The 17,564-nt window shown below is 38.5% G+C and overlaps 1 non-coding gene across 1 annotated transcript; it reads left to right on the top strand.

The window, feature by feature from the left end:
• The first annotated feature begins 284 nt into the window (after positions 1-284).
• LOC131834997 (small nucleolar RNA SNORA51) lies at positions 285-414 on the top strand. The gene has a single exon (XR_009355078.1). It is a non-coding gene; the product is annotated as a small nucleolar RNA SNORA51 (small nucleolar RNA).
• Positions 415-17,564: the final 17,150 nt, after the last annotated feature.

Genomic DNA, 17,564 nt, shown 5'->3' with positions numbered 1-17,564 from the left:
AGCAGAAGCTAAGACTCAAGACTTTAAATTAGGACTCCTTTATGTGCCCATTGCTTAGTATCCGTACTGACTCTTGGTCTTTGGAAGATGCTGAGCCTGTAAACAAGAGAAGAAGAGTTTGAACTTGGGGTAGAGAAATATGGGACAGAAAAGAGGCAGATCTCAGCACACATCTGGGTCTTTCAGTCCATTTTACATGATTGACACACTTTCACCTTTTGGTCTAGAAGTGCTTCTTTCTTTAGACAAAGCCCCAGTGTCTTTTGTCTTAAAATGACTCAGGCAGCCTCCTGGTGCTTGCCGTTGGCTGTGTTCATAAACTGACTCTACTGAAAGAGGAGGCAGAGTGAACCTGCCCATACATATCCCAGCCTAGGCCCTTTGCCTGGTCTGTATTGTGAAGGGGGGAAACGGAGAAAATAAATAAAAAAGTAAATCAAAGAAATGCCTGGAGCAATGATAATGCTTTAAACAACTCCTTTCTCCCAGGTATGAACAAAAGAGAGACTCTAAAAATCTCCTGAATATTTGGCAATATCCTTGGGAACGGTTGAAAAGTCTCCATAATGGCAAAAGAAACTATGATGGAAATTTGAGGGGTTCTTTGCAGGGATAGATCCTAACTAAGGAGGTTTAGTTTTTGAGTCCTGCTAGGAATACCCTGGAAGGTAATATGACTTCAGGCTATGGAAGCACTTGTGTTTTTGGATGTCAGATGTGTGTTTAAGACAGAGATCCAGGTCTTGCTGACTTCCAGCGTGTCACCCAGAGAGTTGATGGACAGACAGATGCCCTGTATTCCTTATGTTTTTGTTCTGAGAACGAGTACTGCCAAAACCACATCCTGTTACAGGGCTGGATCTAAGAGGACGTGTGTCACTGAGGCGTTAATTAGGAAGTGCCCCTTCCAGTGGCCAGACCCCTACTTGCTCTGATCATGCTGTTACATCCAGCCAAGGATCTAGCTTTGCCAAGTGGACCACAAAACGAGAGATACTCTTTTTTTTTTACCCAAGTGGAAAAGATGCCTGTGGTAAGCTCGTCCATGTTAGAAATTCACTCTTGCATATCTTATGTCTCTCAATGATACCTCCAAGGATTTTATTTCTTTAGACCTTAAGAGATCTTTGAGGAGATAAAGAGTGAAGATTATCAGGCAGTCACTTGAAGAACAATAGACAAAGGCAGAGGCATAAGAACACACACCAGTGGCTGCACACATCAATGCCTTTGTTATGATATCAGATCACGGTAATTTTCAAATGTTGTAATTTGGCAAATTGGATCTTCAAATAGGTGAATAAGTTCGCCTTAAAAAAATAGTTCTCTTACACAGACTGATTGCTCTTTTTTTTTGTAGTTTCTCTTCTGAGTGTTTGTTGTGTGTGTCTAATGCTCTACCCTTTGTTTTCCCAGCCCCACAGAAAGTATGCTACTCTCTGCTGGTTTCTTACGATAGCTTTGCTCACTGAGGCAGAGCAGCCCGTGAAACTGTTCAATATATCTGACTGGCAGCTATCCTCAAGTGAAGCTGAAAGACACGGAGAGCATCCCCGCCCCCCCTCCCTGTTTCTGAGGTATGGTCGCAGTTAATGAAAATTTATTACATTTCACCTGTTTGAATTTTATGTTGTCAAAGACAGTCCCATTGTTTTCATATACAGAGTGATGTTTTTCTTCCTGTAGTAGCAGAAATAAATAACTAAATTATGAATGATTATTTGCTAGATTATTTTAAGAATCACTTTTTGCTTTTAAATGAAGGTATGCACATGTGCTCTATTTTTGAGGCAAAGGAAAGACAGAACATTAATTTCAGCACAAATTATAAAAAATATAATGCTGGGGCTGTGATAACTCACTTGCTATAGTTAAGCTGATCTTCATAGTTCACTTAAAGAGAATAAACTATAATATTTAGAGCTTAGCCAATGATGGTCTAAAATTATTCCCCTTCTGTAATATTAGCAAATGTTAAATCCCCTACGTATCTAATCAATAAAGAATTGTTAATGCCGAGGACTGTTTTTTTCCTTGCTCATAGTTCAATCTCTCTCTTCCAATAGATTCTTCCTATTGCCTTTACAATTCTCATATTTCCCACTAAAAATAAGTGACTGAACACTTAATTTCCTTTAGCAGCAAATCTACCTCTTTCTCTTCAAATGTAAACTTCACAAAGTGTTGTCTGCATTGTTTCCTTTTTAATGAATCTATTAATCCAACAAACATTTATTTAACAGCTACATTAAACCACATACTGTTCTAAAATTAATTTGAAGGGTGCCTGACTGGCTCATTTGGTGGAGTATATGACTCTTGATCTTGGGGTTGTAAGTTTGAGCCCCACCTTGGGTGTAGGATTACTTAAAAATGAAATAATTAAAAAAATTAATTTGAGATTCCTGATTATCAAGGTAGTATAAAGAATTCAAAATGTTTTTTGGGGAGATGAAACTTAATTCAAGTTTTTCCGTCCAAACATATAAGCCAATAACATACAATGGCTGTCAATAAACCCTTTCTCCTGACTCTTGTTTTATTTAACACATTCTTATTTTTTTCTTCTTGCTTTTACTGTTTCAGTCAACCCTTATTTAGTGTGACAGTCAACTCATCTAGGTCTGTGAACATTATACTTTAGTGTTTTCGTCTATTTTATATAATCTGTTTGGCCCCTTGAACAGTATGACGTATACAGAGATATCTTGCTTTTTGGGGGAAGGAGACTTGCGTAGGGTGTGAAAAACATGACTCCCTCATTTTTTTTTTTTTTTTTTTGACTCCCTCATTTCTGTAGGGAGAGAAGTTCTCGATGAAGTGTATGGATCATATTGCTAAAGAGTTACCATGAGCCTTGTGTATGTATGTGAGTTAGACATACGGTTTCTCGCTCAAACTTCAATGATTCCTTTGCCTCCCCTGAGGTACTATTTGCACAATACAGTAAAAATGTGGACGGGAAGTAATTCCATACTGCAGTTCAGCATATGCCAAAATAGAGATTTTCTGCCTTTATATACTTGAGAAAGACTGCTTTTGTTTGTGTCTAGGGCGATTCAGTGAATATATGAGACCAGTTTAGCTTGTCATAGTTACTCCTGGCAAATGTTAGGGCTCCAGAACTCCCATTTTCAGGATCTTGGTGCTTTAACGCAACTCTAGGGCTGCTTAGAACTCAGGTGTTAAGTATCCCGTTAAGGGGAAGAATTTCTCCACAATCCTGGGGTCTTTTCCTTCCAGATTTTGCCCTGATCCATGGCTCAGGACACTAATGGGTGACTGATATCTGACAATGTTTCAGGAACCATAACTGCTTCAAGCAAGATGGGTTTAGATGACCTTAGTGTTGGGATATTAAAGCTCTGACAAGCCATAGAGAGTTCTTAAAATTTGATGAGGGATATTTAGTGCCCTTGAAATTATAAGTCATAAATCAGCTGTGTATATGCTGGCCTTGCTAGAACATTAGATATCTAAAAACACAAAAGAAAGTAACAAACCCAGACCTCAAATTTAAGGTTGCTGATAATATGTTAGCTATATTAATTCTCTAGAGCTGTATATCCCTGCACTCTCTGAGACACATGTTATGATAGACCCTGGTGAATGACTATCATAGAGTGCTCAGCTCTATGCAAAGTACTTATTCTGTAAAACAATAACAGAAAAGCCCCCACCTCCCCAAACGCAAAAAGCATTTTAGGAGTATTTTTTCTATTTATTTGAAGCACTGCAAAAAAAAAAAAGGAAAATAAAAAATTGTACCCTTTAAAAATTCAGTGGCATGACTTACACTGTGATAACTTGAGGGACATTATACAGTTAAAAAAAAAAAGGGGAAGAAGAAAGGAAAACAAAAATTCCTGTGTTTGAAACAATGCATGACATAATTATACCTGCTCAAACAGATCATTTACAAATACTAGGTCAATAAACTGCCAACATTCATAGAAAGGTAGCTTTCTTCTTAAATGTAACAATTTAAATGATTGGTATCTAAACAAGAAAAAACAAAGCATTTGAAATAGAGATAGATCATGTCACATGGAGGCCTCCTGACTAGAGCAAAGTGTGCAGACTTCTGAACAGCTTTACTAGAAAATCACGAATGGTCTCCTGATTGTTCAACCTTATCAAGGTTTTTGATCCATCTGTGGTCAGGAGGTTATATGGAACAAAATAACTTTTTACTCACTGCTGTGGTTGGGTGGGTGTGGCTGGATAGGATGCCTTGTGAGCATCCCAATGTCTCAAAAGAACTCAAATACAGAAGATCACCTGTAATAAAGTAGCTAAAACTTTTAAAGCTTTTAGCATAATGTCTGGATCATAGTAAACACTCAATTAATGTATAAATTCTAGATTTTAAAAAGTATTTCTCATGACATACAGCATATTAACTTGGGCTTAAAGGATAGCAATATTTTAATACTAACTCTGCTATATTTGCATACACTAGGCCCTCAGTAAATGATTCCTACATGAATCTACACTGTTTAAGACACCATTAGCCTTTGTAATAAACACGCTCCAAGCTTTCAGAAATTTTCCCAGTAAAAGCTTATTTATCAATCAATCCAAAGTTGGTGTTTTTTTTTCTTTTTTTAAAAAAGATTTTATTTATTTGAGAGAGAGAGACAGAGATAGTGACAGAGAGCATGAGTGGGGAGGAGAGGAAGAAGCAAGAGGAAGAAGCAGGCTCCCCACTGAGCAGAGAGCCTGATGCGGGGCTCAATCTCAGGACCCTGGGATAATGACCTGAGATGAAGGCAGATGCTTAACGATTGAGCCACCCAGGCGCTCTAGTGCAGATGTTCCTTGGTGTATGAGATTCTCCCCCATGTGGTGATTCAGGGACCCTGTCTCCTACTACCTTGTGTCTGTACTATTCCCTGGCGCCTCAGAGTTTTCATTCAGCCGGCAGATGGCTAAAATGAGGAGAGAGAACTTACATTCACTCTTAATCATTTGGAAGCAGCTCGTACCATTTCTACTATGACATTGTCAGGAACTAGTCACATGGCTCCTTAATGTACAAAGAACCTGAAAAAAATTGTGCTAGGCTGGACAGCTGATTCTTAGGACAGTCTACACTCTAGAAAGGGGTGCAGAAACTTTTGGCCAAGGACTCGGTTATTTCTGCTATAGGATTATCATAGAAAGTTTCTGGAATATAAAGTGATATATGTGAAGAAGTAGAAACGTAATTTTTATTGACTCACATAACCGAGTCTCATTTAACATTTAACACAATTGTATCAGTTCTTGACTTGGAGCGTTAGACGTCGCATGGACTGGATGTCAGTGAGCACCATTTCATGAGGTACCACCCACTCTAGTCGGATCAGTCACTAACATATTTTAAGGATCTACGTTGTTCTTTGATGTTTTTCTGAATCCTTTTTTTATGTTATGAAGCCTGCTGGTTAAGCTCATGGCAACTAAACATATAGGCTTGGGGTTTGACTGGGGAGAAAATCAAATAATTTATTTTTGTTAAAGTTCAGTCTTGGTCATCTATGTCATTAGATCAGACTCCCATAAGCTCATCTCTACCTCTGTTTCCTCTAGGCTAGATTATACAAATCCCTACTTGCTGGCCACTGAATAAATTGCTCTTTGAACTTGCATTTTTTATTTTTTTTTATGTTCATCGGCTATTCTATCTTATGTGGAGGAGCCATATTTTGCTACCACTATTTCATGTCATTATTACTGCTAGATGCTAGACTCTGAGTATCATAATTTGAAGTTTCTATTATCAGAATAATGTGCATATTTATTCAAAGAAATAAAAATAGCTAGTTCAAGAAAAAATGACACTGAAATGAATTCCAAAGCTCATATTTTATTTCTTATTCAATGAACAATGCAATGGGTTTAATGGGCAATTGGGTTTAATGGGCATAGATGTTTGACATTTTTCTTAATTTCCTTGCATAGATGTTCTACCAACTATGATGCATTCTAACAAATTAATTTTTTTAAGTTTTTATTGAAATTCCAGCTAACCTACAGTGTAATAGTAGATTCAGGTGTACAAATAATGATTCAGTATTTTCATGCTACATCTGGTGCTCCATTCTAGTTAATTCTTAAGAAAGACAAATCCATTATATAAACATAAGGAATTAAAAAAACACTACTTTTACTTATATACCATTTGGTATTATTGACTTTATTAAGTTATAGCCTGCACTCACTCTCAGATTATTGTTTTTAGTGCATTTTTCCTGATTCCCAATTTTTAGGATTTTTATCCCTACCACATTCTCCGGTCTATGCAAGAGAGCAATGGCTATGATGTCTTAAAATAGTTGAATAGTTCTCTGGATGAATTCTGAATTAAAACCTAAAAGAAGCATGTTTAAAGAATATTAAAATCTTTACATCCAGATTTCGGACTCACTCCAGCCACCACAGACCCATGAGCAATTCCTTAAACTCTCTCTCTCTCTTTCTCTGTGAATACACACACACACACACACACACATACACACATACACACACTAGTATGTAGCAAACTGAATGGTTTTGGTTACTAGGAGGTATTTCTAGCTAAAGGTATTTACTTGATATTATTGAGAAATGAGTAATTCTGGATTATTGAACATTTTATTTAACAGAATATTTATAAATAGTATGTATTTACAATCCATATACAATTTTTTTGAAATTTAGGTATTTTGTAGATGTAGTTTACATTTGTAGGTCAAAGTAAACAGTTTTGAAATGATACACAGTTTTAAAATCAATATTTAGATCTATAAATAAGATAAACATCCAGTACTCATTCTGGCCTCAGTGACCTAAATGTTTTAAGAGATACTTTTCTATGTCCTAATAATAGTTCAGTCCTGTTTTGTACTGTGATTGTTTCTCTTCCTCTCACAGCTTCTTGCTTCCTCTTGCATTTATAATTATCATGTTATTCCTTTAATCGTCTATGTACTTCCAATGACCCACCTCCAAACTCTCTCCCATTTATGTAAATGTAAATATCAGTCTTTCAATAGATTAAAGCCCACTGGGTGTACTACTGATTCCTTCTTCAAGAAATCATTGTTGCAGCTTTCTGGAACATAATCTATCCCACTGTGCATTGGCTAGTCTCTGGGTCTGATAGGATTCTTTCAAGATTTCTCTTATTTCAGATCTTCTGTGCCTAGGTTTTACATCTTCCTTTTTCTAATCTACTGCGTCATTTTTACAAGTACATTCTTTAGTTGCTTCTAAAGAAAGTATCTATAGGCTTATTGAGATTTTAAATGCTCAATCTTAATTTAATCTACTCTCATAATTAGAGTTTAAGAATAGCTTTCTTTGGGGCGCCTGGGTAGCTAAGTGGGTTAAAGCCTTTGCCTTTAGGCTCAGGTCATGATCTCAGGATCCTGGGATCGAGCCCCGCATCAGGCTCTCTGCTCAGCAGGGAGTCTACTTCCTCTTCTCTCTCTGCCTGCTTCTCTGCCTACTTGTGATTTCTGTCAAATAAATAAATAAAATCTTAACAACAACAACATAAAAAAATAGCTTTCGTCATTGGAAATCACTTGAGAATTTTGAAAATATGCTTCACAGTCTTACAGCTCTTTGGTCCTTTCTACAAATTTTCATTATTTTTATAAATTTTGGTCCTTTCTATTTTCTTTTCTTCTAGAAGCTGAAAGAATTTTCTAAAATTTAATGTGACTTTATTTTTCTCCACTGTGTTTGACATTTGGTGGATTTTTAAAACTAGAATCTTAGGTTTTCCAAGTTTGGGAAATTAGAAAACAATTATTTCTTTGATTTCCTTCCTTCTTTTCTCCCCCTTTATTCTTCATGCCTAAGATTCTTGTTATTTGGACATCTAATCTCCTGAATTGGCTCTGAAATTTTCGGTTTAAGTTTTTCTTTCTTTCTTTCTCTTATTCTTCTTTCTTCTTCTTCTTCTCCCTCTATTTTTTGGGGGGGATGCCTCGTATATTTATCTTTAAACTCTTAAATTAAGCTTTTTATTTTTTCTATTATTAGTATTATTGCTGTTTCAAGATATAAGCTTATTTCTTTGGGGTTAGTTTTCACATTCCTGAATATATTCTTTTTTAGGAATCATTTTTTTTCTTGGTGTGTTGTGGTCTCTGTCTTTTAAAATAAAGGATTTCCTTAAATGGTTGGTTATCCTTGTCTATTTATTTTTGGGGGGGTCATAATTTTTTGGTATTTTTATGAAAAGTATAAGAAAAGTCATCCTGGCATGCATTTTTTTTTTTTTTTTTTTGGAAGAGTGACATTAACAGAAATGGAAAAAATTAGAATTTAAAAAGAAAAACAAACCATGAAACACAAATGACCCAGGCAAAGTAAATTTTCCAGAGAAATAAATTGTTTTTCCTGGTGATCTATGTTACTACCATTTTCCAAATTACAGAGATATAAAATTTCCCATTCACTTTCATACTTGGAAAACATGTCACCCTTTGGTAGATGATTTAACTATTGGGTTATGGATTGACAGTGGAAGAATGAGTCAAGGTCTTGAGTTGCCCTAAGACAGAGTTAGGCAGGGGTGCCTGGGTGGGTCAGTTAGTTAGGCTGCTGACTCTTGATTTTAGCTATAATAGTGATCTGGGGTCATGAGATCAGGCTCTGTGCTGGGTGTTGAGGCTGCTTGGGATTTTTTCCCCCTCTACCCCTTCTTCCCCGACTCACGCACATGCATGTGCAACACTCTCTATCCCTAAAAATTTAAAAAAAAAAAAAAAAGATAGGGTTGGACATACATAATGAAATAGGCAAGAAGTAGTCAGGCAGAATAGGTGAAACTCATATAATTAATTATACCCTGGCAAGTAGACAAGGTGCAGAGGTCAACAGATCGAAGAGCAACATGAGACTTCTGGTTCTACTTTCCTTGGTGGTGGGCATCCCTGTGCCTATATTTATCATGGGCCAGGGATTGGTCAGAAGCCTTTGGTTCAACCCTGCTCCCAGCTGAGGTAGGATAAGGATATTTAGATTCATTTAATATTCATTTAACCGTTACTTACCGTACAGTACACCTGGTATTCTGTGAAACACTATTGGTAAAATGGAGAGCAAAACACATGCACACTATCTTCAAAGGTTTATGATGTAGTGGCAAAGACAAATAATAATCAAAGACACAGGTAACAAGCGAAGGCTGGGACAGCACTATAAAGGAAAAATATAGAATGCTGTCTTATGTCAGGTTCCCTAGAAACAGCTTGAGATCAGAACACTTGTGCAAGTTACTTATTAAGGGAGTGCTCTCAGGGAGACGAGAGAGAGGAAAGCAGGACAAACAGAGAAGAAAACTAAGCAAGGTGCGGTCTTAGCTGGAGACTGGTTTGAGCCTGAGTTTACGGGGCACTCCAGAGTATGAATACCACCACCAGCGTGGTCCCACGTTGAGGAGGCAAGCCTTTTGTAATTCTGATCAGTCAGTCGCTGGGTTAGGGCTGAGAGGTAGAGTGGGGGTGGTGGGAGTGTGGGAGGAGCATACTTTATATTTTATTTAGCTTTTTTAGTTGAAAATGTATGTAAATGTGGTTAACAAAAGAACAAAGAAGCACATCATGAAAACCATTTCTCTTCCACCCTAGCCCGTGACTTACTCAGTCTACTTGCAAATATTCTAAAAACTTTACATGCAAACATACATATGTATGGGGATATATTTGTGTATTTCTTTTAAAAAACATACTAACCATTTAAAAGGTACATTTCAGTAGCATTAAGTATATTCACACTGGTGTGAAATAGATCTCTCAAACTTCCTCACCTTGCAAACTCTATGGCCATTAAACAATTTTCCTTTTCTCTCAGCCTCTGATAACCATCATTCTGCTATCTGTTTCTATGAATTTGACTACTTTCGATACCTCATATAAATGGAATCTGGCTTATTTTACTTAGGATAACATCCTCAAGGTTAATCTTATGTTGTAGCATGTCACAGGATTTTCTTCTTTCAAGGCTGAGTAATATTCTATTGTATGTATAGGCAACCTTGGATTTATTCATTGATCTATAAATGGACATTTCAGTTGCTTCTGCTTCTTGGCTGTTGTAAATAACACTGTCATGAATATAGGTGTACTAATATCTCTCTGAGATCCTCTTTTGATTTTTCTGGATATATACCTCAAAGTCGGGTTGCTGGATCATATAGTAGTTCTAGTTTTAAATAGCTTACGGAGATTCCATATTGTTTTTCATAGTGATTGCCCCATTTTACAATCTTACCAAGAGGATACATGGGTTCTAATTTCTCCACATCCTCTTCAGTGCTTGTTACTTGTTTATTTTCTTATAGTAGCCATCTTAATGGGTGTGAGGTGATGGCTGTTTATGTTGAAACATGGCAAACAGCAGAACTGAATGGAAGCTCTGCCCACATGTATGTGGCTAGTAGCTTTCGGTTTTGTTCTAGCATGGTCTGTCTGAGCCGTTTTCACTGAGAAGTTTCTAATGTCAATATGTGTATATTTTTTCTCATGGGCCAACCATGTCCCCCATAAGAATTTTCAGTCTTAAGTATGGTGATTTACATCTGGCTCTCTGTGTCCTGAGGGCCAATATACAGAAGAGAAGTAGTGTTTTCAACATTCAATAATTAAGTTTTATTTATAGCCCTGGATTCCTGGGATGTGAAAACACCATACATAGCTGGAGGAGGGCTATACATTAAAAAAAAAAATTAAATATAGTTAAGAGTCTCCCATGATCTTGTTATCACTCCAAAACCGAAGCTTTAATTTTTCTATTAAAGTTATAGTTGTACTGTATATTTCTTTACATTCTAGATTTATTCACTTAACATTATATATTATATCATAATCATTTCCTTGTTCCTTAGAAGTCTTTATAATCCTATAAAGAAGCCTTTATAATTACATAAAATTTTCTACTGAGTGACTGTACCATAATTGATTTAACTATCCTCTCACTATTGGTAATTCAAACTATTTTCAACTATATCTTTATTGTATGGTGTACCCATCAGGGTTCTACCATTAACACTGAAACCACTCTAAGTACTGAAAACAGAGAAGAACATAGTGTAGGAAACTGATTATTCAAGGGGTGGAAGCACTAGAGACAGAGGGTGATGAGGTGTCCCAGAAATTAGCAAGGGTGCGTTGTCACTTCCACCTCCAAGCTGGGGACAAAGGACAATGGGGTGATGTTCACTAATAAGCTCAGGGGCTGAAATCACCCTATTAAAACTGGAACCATTGTGGAGACTCTGAGGCAGAGGATGGGCATGCAGAAAAAACCCCTGGCTTCTTCCTTCCTCCTGCCATCCATTTTTCACGATTGCCTCTGTCATATTGTGATTTATATTAGATATACATTTGGTTTTCCTCCCCATTTCTGACACAGAGCTCCTGAAACATTTGGAATTTTCTAGGTGCGGAGAGTTGAAAAGGTGTTTTTGTTATGTTAATGTTGTGACTAGGGACCCCCACCTAAGGCTAGGGTTGGTTGCCAGGAGACCTAACCATGTGATCAGAGAGTTGGAAAGTTCAATCCCACCCCCTGACCTCTGGGGAATGAGAAGGACTGGAGTTTGATTCAACTGCCAATGGCCAATGATTTAAATAATTATGACTATGTAATGAAGCCTCCACAAAAGACCAAAAGGAGAACTGGGTTGGTGAACGCTAGTGGGTTCTGGGAGAGTGGTAAACCTAGAGAGGTCATAGAAGCTCTATGCCCCTTCCCCAGTTCTTGACCTGTGCATCTCTTAACATCTGGCTGATCCTGAGTTATATCATCATAATAAACTGGTCTTTTGGTAAGTGAAACATTACTCTGAGTTCTGTGAACCACTCTAGCAAATTAATTGAAGTTGAGGAGGAGGTTGTGGAAACCTCTCATTTATAGCCAGTCAATTTAGAAGTACAAGTAACAACATGGACCCGCATTGGAGAGGGTCCTTGCAACCTCTCATTCAGAAGCCCTGGTCACAGTGTGGGCTTGCCAGTGACATATGAATTGGCAAGGCACAGGAGAAGTGGGGGAGGAGGGCAGTTTCGCCAGACTTAAGACTTCAGCTGTGGAATCCGATGCTATGCCCAGATAGATAGTGTCAGAAGTGAGTTGAATTTTTGGACATGCTGTTGGTGTTCTGAGAATTGCTTATTGGTGTGTGGAACCCCAGCCCCACATTAGAAGTGGTACCGGGAGCCCTAAACAGCTTCCCATTGGAATAATCAAGCCTGCAGCCAGCTGACACTCAAGGTAAAAGCCCAGTCTGTATCTCAGTGAGGTCTCCTGAGTTACAGAATTGAACAGGGGATGTGTGAAGCTTAAGTCTGAGGAAAAGCAGATCTATATAGTAGCATTTATAATTTATGAAATTTTTAGAAGACAAAAGTCACTGACTTTCTTCTGCATGTCCATTGTCTAGAAAGTAAATCTTTTCCAAGATATTTGAAATAAGGTTGTCTATAGATTCCACTAATTAAAATGAAACTCTGTATTCAGTGCTTGGCACATAGTGGTAGCTCAATAACTATTTTATGAATGACTGTGTGGATAGTTATAAAAATATTTTTCATTTGTAATTTAAATGATTTTTTTCTGAAATATCCAGTATTTGTAGTCCCTTTTCAAGCTCCCTGTGAATGGGGTCTAGTAAACTAATTCATGACAGCAGTTTCACATTTTTTCCCCTCAGTTTAGGCAATGGTGGCCTTAGTGTATTCATTTATCCTTTCTTTCTTTTAGAGATACTATTGGCTTTGTTGCCAGGACTATCTTTTTTAAATAGTCTGACTCCTAAATCGAAATTAATTGGACTCCTAATCATTTATCTACCTCTCTTCTCCAAGTCCTGTAACTTGATCTTTTTCAATTACATAACATAATCTTTATGGATTCATTGTAAAATTAACAATGGGAAAGCAAAGGTTCAATAAAACAAAAACATATCTCCAGAAAGGGAAAGACATTCTTTTTTAAGAGATTTATTTATTTACTTGAGAGAGAGAAAGAGGGAGAGAGAGAGAGCAAGGGAGGAGACAAGGGCAGAGGGAGAGAAAATCTTAAGCAGACTCCCCACTGAGAGAGGAGACTGACTAGGGCTCGACCTCATGACCCTGAGATCTCTATCTGAGCCGAAATCAAGAGTCTCGTGCTTAGGTGACTGGGTCACCTGGGTGTCCCGAGAAATTTTTTTTGAGCATGCTTGTGAGTCACAAAGAATTGTAGGGGATTGTGATTTTTGTCTGTCTTAGGTTATTAATGACAGTTAATATTCGTAAAAGGATTTGTTAATTCTCTTTATTAAAAATGATTTTTAGGGGGCTGACTCTTATTGGTGCTACTCAAGTTGCAATATGATACAATGAAATGGATTTAAATAAGGAAAGAACATTGCCCTGGATACAGTCATCATTACACTCCCTCGTTAATCAAGGGCTGTTCGACACTCCTTGTTGATGCCACTCCATTGTTTTTACAAACAAGATATGATAAGTTGTAGTTCTCACGAGAGTCAATCAATAATTAATAGCAGGCACTACTGAGTGAATCATTGCAATCATATGTATGCTTATCCAGAATTTGTAGAGAATAATTAATATAAAATTACTTGGTAGAAATTAATTTTGTAAGTTGTTCCTTTCACTAGTAAAATTTCAGGTGTGCTTTGCAAGTGATGCTGGCAGAAATTATAACGTAATCTCTGAGGATATAATGGGTTTTGAGCTCTTTTCATTCTTGGAAATGTTTGGCTGCATCACACCCTCTCTCCCGCTTTCAAGTAAGTATGAACTCATGTCAGCTCTCGTTAGCTCCTCACTTCATCTTGTGCTAACCCCATACAGGAGAGCAGGTTACCAGGCAACCACTAGCTGTTTCTAAGAGTGTCTGTGGCAACGGTACCTCCTGATACCTCCTGTCATAATGCCTCCTGTTAAGTTGTCAGGTTTGGGGCACCAGTGTGGTTGCCATAGTCACTCTTAGCAGTGGCCTGTGGTTGCTGGACGGAGAGTACAGTTCTGAGTTCCCAAGATAATTAAGGAAATAGGCTATTCTGGCTGTCATTTTTTTCTGTCTTGGGGGGGCTAACCAAATTTCTGCATATGAAGAGATTTAGACCATTTAAGTATTGTGATTATTAGGGCCATATGACCTTAAATATTTGAAGTGGGCAAAATGTCATTCTGCCTATAATTTAGCATTTGCATGTGTGGCATTTAGTTATCAGTGAAGTGTGTCTTAAAGGAAGTCACAGCACACCATTATTACTGCTATTTTCCATATATTAGAAAGCAGCCCTTTAAGAAACCAAAATTTGGTCTCCTTGAATTGTTTTCACATGGTGATAGCTTCATCTTCATTTAAGAAGGCATGTAGGTGTGTGCATTTCTGTAGTTACTGGTTTGGTACTTTATCAGAGTGAATGTTGCTACTGAAAATAATAGCATTGTGGTTTCGTTCATCAGTTTACTTCGTATCAGATCCTGTGCTCAGTGCATTAGCTCATTTAATCTCCACAAAGTCTGTGTGAAGAAGATGTGATTCACTTCCCTCCTTTAAATATGAGGAAACCAAAACAAAGAGAAGAAGAGTAGTTTACCCAAAGACAGACAGCTCCGAAGAGCAAAGCTGGGATTTTTAACCCAGATCTGTTTGAGCCTGGAGGATTTAAACAAATGAGAATTTGGATTAAAGAACTACAGAAAAGAAAAATCTGGGTTGGATAAAAGGGACTCCCGGTGAGGAATTATTTGCTGCAGAAACTCCTCTTTGCAGCACTCGTTCTTAAAGTTGCTGCAAAACCAGTCTTAGGACTGCTTGTATGATATTATTTGAGGACTTCAAGAAAAGACCTTGGGTCTAAAAAAGTTCTCATCCTGGGCCTGACAGTGATTTGGGAATTTGTGCACTTGTGTGATGGCGTTGGAGGTTAAGAACTAACTCCTTAGTGATAAGGAAAGGAGATTGCTGGAGAGGACTCAGGGGAGGAAAGTTTGCCAACAGAGCCTCCCTGGGACCCCAAGCCTGGGAAGACTGGTAAATAGAAGTCAGGGAATATCACAGATTATTAATGGGGAAGAGGAATTTAAAAGGTGGGTGTGAGGAGGAGGAGTCAAGATGGCGGAGAAGTAGCAAGCTGAGACTGCTTCAGCTAGCCGGAGATCAGCTAGATAGCTTATCTAAAGATTGCAAACACCTGAAAATCCATCGGCAGATCGAAGAGAAGAAGAACAGCAATTCTGGAAACAGAAAAACAACCACTTTCTGAAAGGTAGGACCGGCGGAGAAGTGAATCCAAAGCGACGGGAAGATAGACCCCGGGGGGAGGGGCCGGCTCCCGGCAAGCGGCGGAGCAACCGTGCACAAAATCAGGACTTTTAAAAGTCTGTTCCGCTGAGGGACATCGCTCCAGAGGCTAAACCGGGGCGAAGCCCACGCGGGGTCAGCGTGGCCTCAGGTCCCGCAGGGTCACAGAAGGATCGGGGGTGTCTGAGTGTCGCAGAGCTTGCGGGTATTGGAACGGGAAAGCCGGCTACAGAGACAGAGCCGACAGTAAGCTCGCAGCTCCGTGTTACCTTGAACCGGTCGCAGGCTCGGTGAGCTCGGAGCGCGGCCGGAGGTCAGGCAGACGGGAGTAACTGGGCGCTGTTCTCTGAGGGCGCACTGAGGAGTGGGGCCCTGGGCTCTCGGCTCCTCTGGGCCGGAGACCAGGAGGCCGCCATTTGTATTCCCGTCCTCTGGAACTCTACGGAAAGCGCTCAGGGAACAAAAGCTCCTGAAAGCAAACCCGAGCGGATTACTCACCCCGGCCCTGGGTAAGGGCGGTGTAATTCCGCCTGGGGCAAAGACACTTGAGAATCACTACAACAGGCCCCTCCCCCAGAAGATCAACAAGAAATCCAGCCGAGACCAAGTTCACCTACCAAGGAGTGCGGTTTCAATACCAAGGAGAGCAGCAGAATTCCAGAGGAGGAGAAAGCCAAGCACGGAACTCATGGCTTTTTTCCTGTGATTTTTTTTAGTCTTGCAGTTAATTTAATTTTTTCTTTTTCATTATTTTTTTTTTTTTTTCTCGCCTTCGGGTAAAATTTTTTTTTTTTTAACTGTTACCTTTTTCTTTTTTAACGATTTTTTACTAGTTTATCTAATATATATATATTTTTTTTTACATTTTTCTTAGGTGTTTTCTCTTTTAAAAAAAATTCTTTTCGTTTCTTTTCTTTTTTTTTTTTTTTTTTTTCTTTTTTCTTTCTTCCTTTTTGAACCTCTTTTTATCCCCTTTCTCCCCACTCACGATTTTGGATCTCTTCTAATTTGGCTAAAGCATATTTTCCTGGGGTTGTTGCCACCCTTTTAGTATTTTACTTGCCCCTTCATTTACTCTTATCTGGACAAAATGACAAGACGTAAAAATTCACCACAAAAAAAAGAACAAGAGGCAGTACCGAAGGCTAGGGACCTAATCAATACAGACATCGGTAATATGTCAGATCTAGAGTTCAGAATGACAATTCTCAAGGTTCTAGCCGGGCTCGAAAAAGGCATGGAAGATATTAGAGAAACCCTCTCGAGAGATATAAAAGCCCTTTCTGGAGAAATAAAAGAACTAAAATCTAACCAAGTTGAAATCAAAAAAGCTATTAATGAGGTGCAATCAAAAATGGAGGCTCTCACTGCTAGGATAAATGAGGCAGAAGAAAGAATTAGTGATATAGAAGACCAAATGACAGAGAATAAAGAAGCTGATCAAAAGAGGGACAAACAGCTACTGGACCACGAGGGGAGAATTCGAGAGATAAGTGACACCATAAGACGAAACAACATTAGAATAATTGGGATTCCAGAAGAAGAAGAAAGTGAGAGGGGAGCAGAAGGTATACTGGAGAGAATTATTGGGGAGAATTTCCCCAATATGGCAAAGGGAACGAGCATCAAAATTCAGGAGGTTCAGAGAACGCCCCTCAAAATCAATAAGAATAGGCCCACACCCCGTCACCTAATAGTAAAATTTACAAGTCTCAATGACAAAGAGAAAATCCTGAAAGCAGCCCGGGAAAAGAAGTCTGTAACATACAATGGTAAAAATATTAGATTGGCAGCTGACTTATCCACAGAGACCTGGCAGGCCAGAAAGAGCTGGCATGATATTTTCAGAGCACTAAACGAGAAAAACATGCAGCCAAGAATACTATATCCAGCTAGGCTATCATTGAAAATAGAAGGAGAGATTAAAAGCTTCCAGGACAAACAACAACTGAAAGAATTTGCAAATACCAAACCAGCTCTACAGGAAATATTGAAAGGGGTCCTCTAAGCAAAGAGAGAGCCTACAAGTGGTAGATCAGAAAGGAGCAGAGACCATATACAGTAACAGTCACCTTACAGGCAATACAATGGCACTAAATTCATATCTCTCAATACTTACCCTGAATGTGAATGGGCTAAATGCCCCTGTCAAAAGACACAGGGTATCAGAATGGATAAAAAAACAAAACCCATCTATATGTTGCCTCCAAGAAACACATTTTAAGCCCGAAGACACCTCCAGATTTAAAGTGAGGGGGTGG

This window comes from Mustela lutreola, chromosome 6 (genome assembly GCF_030435805.1).
Source record: "Mustela lutreola isolate mMusLut2 chromosome 6, mMusLut2.pri, whole genome shotgun sequence".
NCBI classification, from domain to species: Eukaryota; Metazoa; Chordata; class Mammalia; order Carnivora; family Mustelidae; genus Mustela; species Mustela lutreola.
This window is presented reverse-complemented; position numbering and strand designations above follow the sequence as displayed.